General features: G+C 42.9%; 1 long non-coding RNA gene across 5 annotated transcripts in view; it reads right to left on the reverse strand.

Annotated features, from left to right (window-relative positions):
• The window catches only part of LOC109549122 (uncharacterized), a 62904-nt gene extending 60580 nt beyond the window's left edge, over nt 1-2324 (reverse strand). For all 5 annotated transcript variants that reach the window (XR_012330690.1, XR_012330692.1, XR_012330691.1 and 2 more), the window contains exon 1: nt 2186-2324. This is a non-coding gene — a long non-coding RNA (uncharacterized lncRNA). The remainder of the gene's footprint in view (nt 1-2185) is intronic.
• Between the last annotated feature and the right edge of the window lie 9078 nt (nt 2325-11402).

Consider the following 11402-nt stretch of genomic DNA (forward strand, 5'->3'; position numbering starts at 1 on the left):
TCTTCTAAATGAGCTCTGTTTTGTGTGTTTTACTTCGCATAAGGCAAAGGTCATTTGCTTTACCATTAGCTCCATGTCTCAGTTGATTGTAAAGTCCTCAAATAACTACACATTGACTATAAAATGTCATTAAGGTATATCATATCCTCTTAAAAATTCCCATAGAAAGGAACAAGGAAAAAAATTAATGAATTAGCCTCCACTTATAAGGAAAACAAAGAGCTTAACTATTGAATTACACTACCTAAAATTGAATGTTTGGGGATTGAATTGTGTCCCCAAAACGATATGTTGAAGTCCAAACCCACACTATCTCAGGATGTGACCTTATTTGGAAATAGGGTTATTGCAGATGTAAAGATGAGGTCATGATGGAGTAGGGTGGGCACCTAATCCAATGTGACTGGTGTCCTTAGAAGAAAAGAACCATGTGAAGCCTGGGAGAATACCATGTGAAGACGGAAGGTTGGAGTTTGCATCTACAAGCCAAGGAATGAATGCCTGGGGCTACTAGAATCTAAGAGAGCAACGAACAGATTCTCCCTCAGAGCCCTCAGAAGAAACCAGGCCTTCCCACACCTTGATTTTAAGCTTCTAGCCTCCAGAACTGTGAGAAAAATCAGTTCTGTTGATTAAGTTACTCAGGTTATAGTACTTTGTTTGCAACCCTAGCAAACCAATACAGTGAATTCATGTCTTACAGCTCTAGTCCAGTTCCCACAATGCCTTTAGGAAAATTAACTCCCGGACTGCTCTGGGCAGACCACTGAAAGCTTCTATGCCTCTCCATTGTCCTCAGCAGGGCTCACAGGCTGCTGCCTGCCTTGCAGACAGGTTTTATTTTTGCCTATTTATTTTTTAAAAAGTTTATTTTGACTCCAATGATAAAGTTGAGAGATTTCCCATCAAAATCTGGATTCCAATTTCTCTTGAAAAATCAGAAAATCTGGCAGGAAACTCAAACTCAATAGGATTCTAGTCCTTTCTGCATCTTATCTGCCTGGAGGTATAGTTATTTATATACCTGCTTTACCCTCTTCCAAACTTAGTCTCACCTATCTATTCATCCCCTACCACTGTGGTTGTCAAACTTCAGCAGGCATCAGAATCACCTGGAAGTCTTGTTAAAGCCCAGCTCCCTGGGCCCTACCCCAGAGTTTCTGATGCAGCAGGTTTGGGGGTGAGGCCCATGATTTGCATTTCTAGGATTTCCCAGATGACACTGCAGCTGCTGGTCTGAGGACAACACTTTGAGAACCACTGCCTTATAACACGATGTTGGTCTTGCACATAAAATGGGCTCAATAAATTGCTGAATTATTATAGTTGTTGCATAGTGATTAAGAGCACACAAATACCATTTGCAGCTTCCAATTTCATCACTCACTATGACTTTGCACAGGTTACTTAATTTCCTTGTACCTCTAGATCCTTGCTTGTTTAATTAGAAAAATAAGAGCACCTGTGTACTTCAAAGGGCTGTTATCAATATTAAATGAGATGATACAGGTAAAATACTGCAGCTGATCATCCGTGCTCAGCAGACATTAGCTGTTATTACTATTTATTAATTCTCTCCTTCCCCTAGTCTATAAGTTTGAAGCCAGTCTCCCTCTCATTTTCCTTTATATAACCACCCCCTGGACCCGCACCGATATCTAAAGCTGTGCCTCACCCAAAACAGGCACTGAATAAACATTTCCTGAATGAATAAATGAAGAAACTTAACATACACTCAAATTCCGTGGGTTGAACATATCAGTTAGGACAACCAAGCTGAGTCGACACTCTTCTAGAGCCCTTATAGTTGCAACACAAAGCTGAATTAAAATGGGTATTCCTAAATTAAAGTGTAAACTCAGAGATGATTGGCAAATGTAATAATTCCCCAAAGGGGCATTAACAGCTAGCTTTTTTGCACACGACCTCGGTGTCAGGCACTATTCTCTGTCCTCTGGGCTTACTCACCCCTCAAATCAGGCCTCGTTAACGTTAAACCTCAGGTTGATATATCAGTTAGCAATTGCATTTGGCTACTTGTGACAGAGACACCAAAAATAATGACCCAAACACACAAAGGAATTTTCTCTCATAAGGAAAAACCAGAGGAGGCAGGTCAGGGCTGGTGTGACAACTCAGCAAAAGCTTCAGGGACCGAGGCACCTTCTCTCTTCCTGTACCTCACCTCAACCCTCAGCTGTGTCTTCAAGGTCACCTGGTAGTCCAGCATCGCTAATTGGGGCGCCAGCCTCATATCAGCTTTCCAGTCAGCAGGGAGACAGGAAGGGCAAAAGCGCCCGCCCTCCCTTTGCAGAAGGCTTCCTGGAAGTTCCACAGAATACTCTGCCCACATCCAGTCAGCCCAAACCTGGTCACACGGCCACACCTACCTCAGGGGAAACTCGATCTCTGAGCTGAACACGTTGCTGCCCTGGGAAAGCCAGTTTCTGTTAGTAAGGAGAGAGGGAGAGCCCATCTAGAGCATTCACCATGTCTGCAACAGCTAATACAAGTTCACACACGTAAACAAACACATACAGACATGCAGTCTTCATCCTGGGCTCCCACTGAAGAGCAAATCCCACGTTTGAAACACGTTTCAAATTTGTTAAGTAAGCTACCGTGAGTGTAGGTTTCACTCACACATTTTTGCTATCACCTTTTTGATGAGGCAAGACAAGAACCTTGACCATATCTCAGCCTTGGGGAAAGCAGCTGGCTCCCCAGCAGTGCCACGGGCTGTGTGTATGAGGAGTGTGAATTTGGATCACACACACTGTGATGATGCTGGCAGTGGGGATAAAAATAAGTGCCTCCCAACACCCTCTGCATTGTGATTACAGTATCCAAACCTTGAGCCCGAGGGTGCTGAAAGCAAACAGCAGGAGAATGAACACACTGTAATGCCTCCTTCAAGGAAAGCTGATAGGATCTGAAAAAACAGGAGACGTCACTGAGTAGGAAACTCTCCCTTTCCCTCTCTCTCTCTCTCTCTCTCTCTCTCTCTCTGTCTCCCTTTTCCCCCCTCCCCCTTCCCACTATCTAAAATGTATCAGGGTTGTAGTGTTAATTAACTTTGCGACTTAAAGTGTAAAGCACCCCTATGCAAACCACCAAAGAGCACCTCCTCCATTGAAACCCTCTAAGCCATCAGCTAACCTGGATTTGCAATTTCTCCGTGATTGAGCCTTGCAAGGCAGACAAAAACTCCTTTATAAAAAAGCTCGGAAAGAAGTGAACTCTGAAACGATAGGGTCTCTGTGTTCTTTGTGTAGGTAGGCAATTTCCCAGCAAGGTTTCGGGTTTTGCAGTTAGCTTTTGTAATTACAATAAAAGAGAGATAGTAACCTTTACAGTGAGTGGCAGTAGCACCCTAACACTAGGCTGTGTGAAAACAGATCACATTACCTAGAGCCTCACATTGCAGGGGGGGGGGTTATTGTATAAAAATGGGTTCTGTTGTAGGCATCCAGGTAGCCTTTCTTTATCAAGGCAGGCCATTGCACCTGTGTGAGGCGGATTTTTTTTTTTCAGTAAGGGAAAATCTCTCCTCCCAGCAATTCAATTGATATTGAAAGTCACTTGCTAAGTGGATTTGTCGGGGAGTTGTGTGGGGGGATGGACAGAGAGGAGGAAATCTTGCAGGTGGGAGGGGAAGCATCCACAAGCTAAGTAAACTACTAGGTGAACAACCTCAGGGGTGAGACTGCTCTGGGATTCCTTTGGTTGCTGTATGTGGCTACCCTGACTAACAGAGTTTGGAAGCTGCTGGTCATCATCACTTTTGCTTTCCTGTGATGAGAATGAATGCTATTAAACTAAGAACTGTTTTCACTTTTGAAGACTTTCTTTTAACTTAGTTCATGGAACATGAGTGTTGCATAAAATTATATCCTACCTAATAAATACCAACGTTAAAAGTTACATTTTCACATAGAAAATTGTCCTTCGTGCTGAGCTTCTGCTAGTAGAAGAATTTAAAGAGAGTGTCTCTTATCTATCGATGTTAATGGGCCTTCACATCACCATGGACGGATTGGAACTGTGTGCAAGAAGGCACGGATCGTGATAATTCAGTGCCGGTAAAGGCTGCTCAATTGACAGAAGATGTGTACTGAGGAAAGCAGTCATGCAGTCAGTAAATATTTATTGAGTTAGGAGCTTTAACGGGATATTGTCAGAGCTTAAAAGAGGGTGTGTATGCATGTGAAATGGTCTAAGACTAATAAATTTACAAGAGCAAAACCAAACTGGAACAAATTGGGAAGTGCTGAGGAGTTGCAGAAGGGAGCGTGGTAAGGTGAGGCCAGCCCAGGAAGGCGGTTTGGGACCAGGCTAACTCTGAATCGGAAGTTTAGGGCTCGTGGCCCCAGGTCCCTGCATAACATGTAAATCCCTGCTGGACCCAGCCAGCCATTCACTGAGGGCAAGAACCCATCAAGGACATTTTAAGCATGTATATGTGTCCTATTCTATTTTCCAGGCTTCCTAGAGAAGGAAAGGTATGTACCTCAGAGGTCAAAAGTGACCCAAAATAGTCTTGTGTTTGGCCTGCAATTTTTTTTTTTTGAGCTAGCATTTAAAAATCAATGGAGAGGGCTTCCGTGGTGGCGCAGTGGTTGAGAATCCGCCTGCCAACACAGGGGACATGGGTTCGAGCCCTGGTCCGGGAAGATCCCACATGCCGCGGAGCAACTAAGCCCGTGCGCCACAACTACTGAGTCTGCGCTCTAGAGCCGGTGAGCCACAACTACTGAGTCCATGTGCCACAACTACTGAGCCTGCGTGCTGTAACTACTGAAGCCCACATGCCTAGAGCCCGTGCTCCGCAACGAGAGGCCACTGCAACGAGAAGCCCGCGCACCACAATGAAGAGTAGCCCACACTTGCCGCAACTAGAGAAAACCGGCACGCAGCAACACCCAACGCAGCCAAAAACAAACAAATAAATAAATAAATGTAAAAACACAAAACAAAGTACCTGTAGCGCACACACACACACAAAAAAAGCCCCCACCCCCCCCCAAAAAACAATGGCGATTTCTGTCTTCTTTAAGAGAAATTAGGAGATAATTTGGTGCAATCTGGATTTGCACCGCTGAAATACGAGTCCAGCGCTGGTAAATTTCAGACAGCCATCTCACCGTCCAGGGGAGGTGGGCCTTGCCTCCCCACACACAGTCCCCGCCACTTCCCGCAGCCTCCCCTTCTCCTCTGCTCTGAAGTCTCCCATCAGCTGCCATTTCCCATAAGGGTTACAAGGTTGGTATTTTATAGGAAAGAAATATGTTCTTCCAATGTCACTATCAAATACGGGGACATGACGGACCTGAAGGATTATGTATCAAGGGGAAAAAATCATTCTTTGCTTCATTCTACAACTATTTATTGAAGACCTACTATGAGCCAGGTACTGTTTTAAACACTAAGGATATAAGGGCAGGGTCGGGGGGAATGGACATGTTCCTCCCCCTGTCAAGCCGTTTCTTATTTGTAAGAGAGAGACGATAAACAAAAAATACGATAGCACTGCAGAGAGTAGTATGTAATATGAGAAGAAAAAAAAAGCAGGGGTAGAGTAAGGGTGGAGGGTCGGGATGGGGTGAAGGGGCAGCTATGTTGGTCACAGAAGGCCGCTCCAGTGAAGTGGCATTTGAACAGAAATCAGAATGAACTGGAGGAGTGAGCTTTGAGAAAGTGTATTTCTTTGTGGAAGGGAAAAAAATCTTTCAATGTATTTAATATGCAAAGGGCCTTTGTGTCAAAAGAACTCAGGCACTATTATGAAATAAACCAAGGTAAAAATTATGGAAGAGCAAACAGAAAAATTCAGGCCCAGTCTTCAAGAAGCCTGCTTTTTAAATGATTTTTAAATTAAATGATCTTTAAAAGAAAGATCTATATTTTGAATTTTTATATTCATTTCACTAAAGACCAAAATCCAGTTTGATATTAGCAATCTAATTACATTTCCATCTTAGTGACCTTATGGGATAGGGAAGAACATCTCCATTCTACAGATAGAAAAGCAAAGCTCAGAACCGTTAAAACTCGCTGCACATGGCAGCATCATTACTACGTAGACAGGACAAGGCTATCCTGATTCCAGTCCCAGCGAATTTCCAAGGCTAGTGCTTTAATATGTTCCTCCTCTGAAGCACCTGTAACAAGAGCGGAGCGAAAGCAAACCTGGGTGAGGAAGTGAGGGGGTACAGAGTTTTAGAGGGCCAGGAAGTGTTTCTGAGCAACCGGCTCTAGATACAAAATTTCTTTATGATCTCATGTTATTTCTGAAATACAAACACATTTTACATTTGTTCCATAATGTATCTGTATTCTTTCAATTTTGATCAAATAAACACACTACAAGAAGATGTGCTGTTTTTACTGCTTAACTTTGCCTACCATCCCCCCCAAATGCACTGAGTACCCCAGTTTAGAAAACAGGGCCAGAAGGTCTGCAGAATTAACAAGTAGAACCAGAGCCAACAGGGACTTGAATACCCATCAGGGCTACAGACCATGATATTCTCCATCAAATGCACAATTATTAAGATACATAAAGATAATTAAAATACTCTCTACATCAAGATCAAACATTCAGTTTATTACTTTAGTGTAATTTTCAAGATGTTGTGCACATCTGGAGTTAAAATAACACAATCTAAGAAAACTGGGGATGGTAAGGTCCAAGAATAAAGTTATTGTCTTTGCACACAAATCAGTGGATTGCTGAGACAAGTTTTCCTTTACTGCATAGTTATTATTTCATTGAGGGTAAAATACAACGTTACTGTTCCGGAATGTATCACATAGATGTTTCCAAGGGTTGGTGTCTCTGCACTCTTCTAATCATAAACTGTTACAGATGGGTTTCTGGGGTTCTGTGGATCACATGATAAAAATAACTCTCCCTTGCCTTGTCTTTCAATCTTTGTGTAATTGCAGGGGGTACGTATCAGTTTTTGGCTCATCTGTAATGGAGGACCCTCTTCCCTGACTTTTCCCTAAAGGACTCTATTTATATTGCACCTGATATGTACCCAGTCTCCAAGTAGAAGGATGAACTTGGCGAGAGTCTTTCTTCAACCCATTCATCACGGCCATTGCAAATGTCTGGCATGAGTCCACGTTATTTCCCTCACATTCCAACGCATGTCATTCCAAGACATCTTTCCTCGTACCATGTAGGAAATAGCTCCATGCACCAAGAAACAAAACCCAGCCAAGGAATCTGATATTCTGTCCAAAGACCTTTGAAGAAGATGCTGATGTTGGTTCACTTGAACTAAAGGCTTCTAGAAATAAATCTGCGTATGAGTTAGTAGTGGATTTAAAAGAAGGATGCAGAACTGTCCTTCTACGGCCCATTTCAAGGGAGGGGGGAAAAAAGAGACTTGTTTCATCTGCAAACCATTTGAGGAAGCAACTGACAGGGAAGTTCTCTTAACATGCTTTGCTGTGGCCTCTAACCTTCTGCTGCTTCCCTCCCTTCCCTTCCCCCACCGCCTTACTCCTGTTCTTTAAAAGTACTGATGATGCAAATCACCGTAGCCCCCACTTGCTCCATTGCCCTAGGTCAGGCTGTCCTTATCTGTCTTCCTCATTGCTGGAACTGCCTGTCTCTAGCATCTCCTCTCTCAGGTCTACCCTCCCCACCGCTGCCAGAGCAAACTTAGCAAAGCACAGATCTCATCCAGTCCCTCTCCTGATTAAAAGTCTCAGAAGCTCCCCATACCTGCAGGGGAAGGTCCTTCTCATAGGACCCGGATTACCTTTCTCTCCCATCTCTGACAGTTCCCTGCCCCATGTACTCTGGGCCCTGCTCTCCCTCCAACACACCCGTGCACCTGCTGGCCTCTCCAAACGGAAAACCTGTCCTTCTCTCTGCCTGTCTGGCTTCTGTTGGAATTCCTTCACAATTCAGCTCTCCTCTCTCAAACATCCCCACTCCACCCCAGCTCCGCTCAGAGCACCTCAAACAGAGCTCTAACTTAGCAAGTATATTTTAACTTCATTTGTTTTACCATCTCTACCCAGGCCTCACCATCCCTCAGAGGATAAAGACCGGGTCTTCATTTCATATCCCCTTCCCCCCAGGGGCATTAACTCCCCCACACATCCAATCTACCCTGCCTTAAAAAAACCCCAAGGCTGGAAGCAGAGAGATGTAGCAGGTGCTTGAGATGGGCTCCCAGGAGCAACACCGGGACCTGCCCAGCACAGCTGCAGCAGGAATGAGGTGGGCGGAGGGCATGCGGCTAAGAGCATAAAATGTGTCTGCTGCAGGCACACAGGTTTGAGTAACCATGGAAACTCAGAGTAGGAGAGCACCTCAGAGGCCCCCTGGCTCAGCCTCTCATGCAGTGCAGGGATACTTTTGCAGATCGCTGACAGATGGGCAGCTTCTCCTCCTCTCCTCCCTTGACATAGCCAGATGTTATCACCAGACAGCTCGCTGCTTGGCATTTCTACCAAGCATAAATTGATCTGATTTTAATAATATTTAAAAATTAAAAAATAATAACATTATTGAATGTTATATGCCAAGTACCGTACTAAGAGCTTGCCATGTACCATTTAATCTTCACAAGTACCTTCTCTGGTAAATACAATCATCATCTCCATTTTCTAGGCAAAGACTCTAGCAGATGCTGCCTGTGCCCTGACCGTCGCCTCTCAGACCCGTCATTTTAGTGCATGCTGGCAGGACTCCCCCATGACACACCTGCATCTCTGGGCCAGAGCCCACTTTCCTGCAGTATATTTGACCAGAAGTGCCAGAGAATTAACACCCCCTTAGAAGCATCCCTCAACCAATGACCAAGAGGACTGCTCCTCAGGTGGGTTGGCTCTGCAGTGTGTGGTCTACACTGGCTCTCAGAGTTCCCCAGTAGGGTGAAGCTCTGGTCTCACAATTGTAACATGCTTGATAACTCAGCTTTTATTGGCCACTTTCCCTTCATCTGCTTACTTCCCCACTCCCCTACCAGTGTTTTCTCAGATCACCTCCCAATATTTGCACTTGAACCTGATTGATCACTGGGTCTACTTCTGGAAAACCTAACAAAGACAAGGAGGCAAAGGCACAGAGATGCAGGGACACACTCAGGATGATGTCTCACTCCAGGGCCCTCACTTGTCTCCACTACCCTGTAATGCTTCCTCATCCAGGCTTCCCACTGGAGAAGGAAACGCCATCTTCTCCTTCCACTATAACCAAATACATGAAGGCAGCCCAAGCAGCTCCTATTCCTTCTGCTGTGACGGATACAAATGTGGTCTCTATGCCCATCACCCCCTTGTGAGGCACCCAATCTAGTGTCAAATTTTCCACTTACACTTAAACATATGAAATTTTTTCTGCTTTAAACCTTTCATAATTCCATGCATATGTTTCTTAATCCTGTGTCATTGTAGAAGCAGAGAATTCAGAATATAGTCTAGTAAGCCATTCAACTTTAACTCTATTTTAATAGGAAAAAAATGCCTGGGACTCTTTCTATGTTCAGAATAGCATCCATGCACACGAAATGTTGAATTGATTACAGTGAATCTTATTAAATATGGCAATACAAGTAATAATTACGTTCTTATCAATTTAGTGAGATATAAATACTGAACATCTACTATTTATTCATTAACAAAATAACAATAAACACTCTAATAGACTCCTACTGTGCATCTTAGTCAATTGCTCCCTCATCCAGAGGTCCTGGATTTACCTCTGATATACTTTCTTCTCCAGCATCTTCTAAGTTGGCTATAAATAAAAATTCAGATAGATTTTTAACCTTAGATTAACTCTACAGAAAGTACTCCCAGAAGTTAGCCACTCCACGGTGGGCTGTGTAAAACATTTTTGCTGAGTTTAAAGTTCTTGATCTGCTACAAGGAATCAATCTAGGTATGACATAGTCAATGTACAATAATTGATAACTTCAGGAATTATGTCACAGATTACAAAATGACGATTTATAGAATATTAGGGTGAGAGGAACCTTAGAAAACATCTATTTTAATTTCATATTTTGCAGAAGTAAGACCTTACAAACAGGTAGTGACATAATCAGAATTAGAACTTAGGTTTCTAAACTCTCAATTCAGTGCTTAGTCCATTTACCATAATCTGTCACATATTCTGAATAATTTTCACTTTCCATCCAATTACAATAGAGTATTCCCTACATATGGAGTCACTAATTCATCTCCATGATAACCAGCACCTGGTTTGATAAGTGAAACTAATCAAACTTGTGTCTCAGGAATTTAAAATTAGGACAATGAGAGACTGAGTCAGTGGAGAGAACTTGAACTGAGAGATTGTGCTAAATAGTATAGAATTAACACTGGGTGCCATGTTGGGTCTCTACAGTAAGATCAGTGTAAGTTGCCGCAGAGTCCCAAAGAGAAAGAGAGCAGCCTGAGTCTCACTTTCCCAGAGTTCTTCTGAGGCCTGGTGACATTTGGACTTCATGAAGGTTATTTTTATTTTGATGTAGTATCCCTCAACCAATTTACTTGAACCAGCTTGAGTAGGTTTCTCTTCCATATAACCAAAAGTCCCTGGGTAGAAGGCTGTTCCCTCTTCTTGCTTCTAAACTAAGCAACTATAAAGATGGGTGTTGAATAATGTGAGAGTAAGAATGGCCTTTGGAATCAGCGCAAAGAACTGGAATAAAGCAGGAGACTAAGATTAGCCAAATGCCAACTGTGGTTAGAGAATGTCATTGGGTGGGAAAAAGAGGTTGAGATCCCTAACTTCTTAAGCCAGTTTAGGGGCAGTCCCTTGATATGACAAATGTATGGGTTTTGAGTGGTAAGTTTTCTGCCCCCCTCCTCCTCTAGACTTACCCTCATACAATAGGGCCTCTTCAATTTCATACTGGTATTACTGGTTTCCTGTGGACGTCAGACAATCAATATACCTAAATATAATAAAGCATTTTAAAAGATCTTCTCCCCAGTTACATTAAACACAGTTGTACTGGCACTATTTGTTCTCAACCAGCAGCCATTCTCCTACTTCTTTGCTCATAGAATTGTTCTGTCAACAAGGTGACCCTATTTCTATCTCACTAGCTCAAAAAAAACACAAAAAATCTGGCTGACTTTAAGATAATCATGAAAGTGCCATTCCCTTTGTCAGTGATTGGTACAGACATGGACTTGTGACGTAAACCTAGCTGATGAGATAATGGTAGCTAATATTTATTGAATGCTAGCTATGTGCTCTGTTTCAAGGGTTTTACAGGAAATCATTCTCTTTTCTTTCATTACAATTCTAGAACATAAGGTCTATATTTGTCCCTACATCGTGTCTTCTTAAAAAGTGAGATAATTCATTTTCTGCATGGTTTAAGTCATTTTGATTTGTATTTTCTATTGCTTGTCACTACAAA

The sequence above is a fragment of the Tursiops truncatus genome, chromosome 3, assembly GCF_011762595.2.
Source record: "Tursiops truncatus isolate mTurTru1 chromosome 3, mTurTru1.mat.Y, whole genome shotgun sequence".
In the NCBI taxonomy this organism is placed as follows: Eukaryota; Metazoa; Chordata; class Mammalia; order Artiodactyla; family Delphinidae; genus Tursiops; species Tursiops truncatus.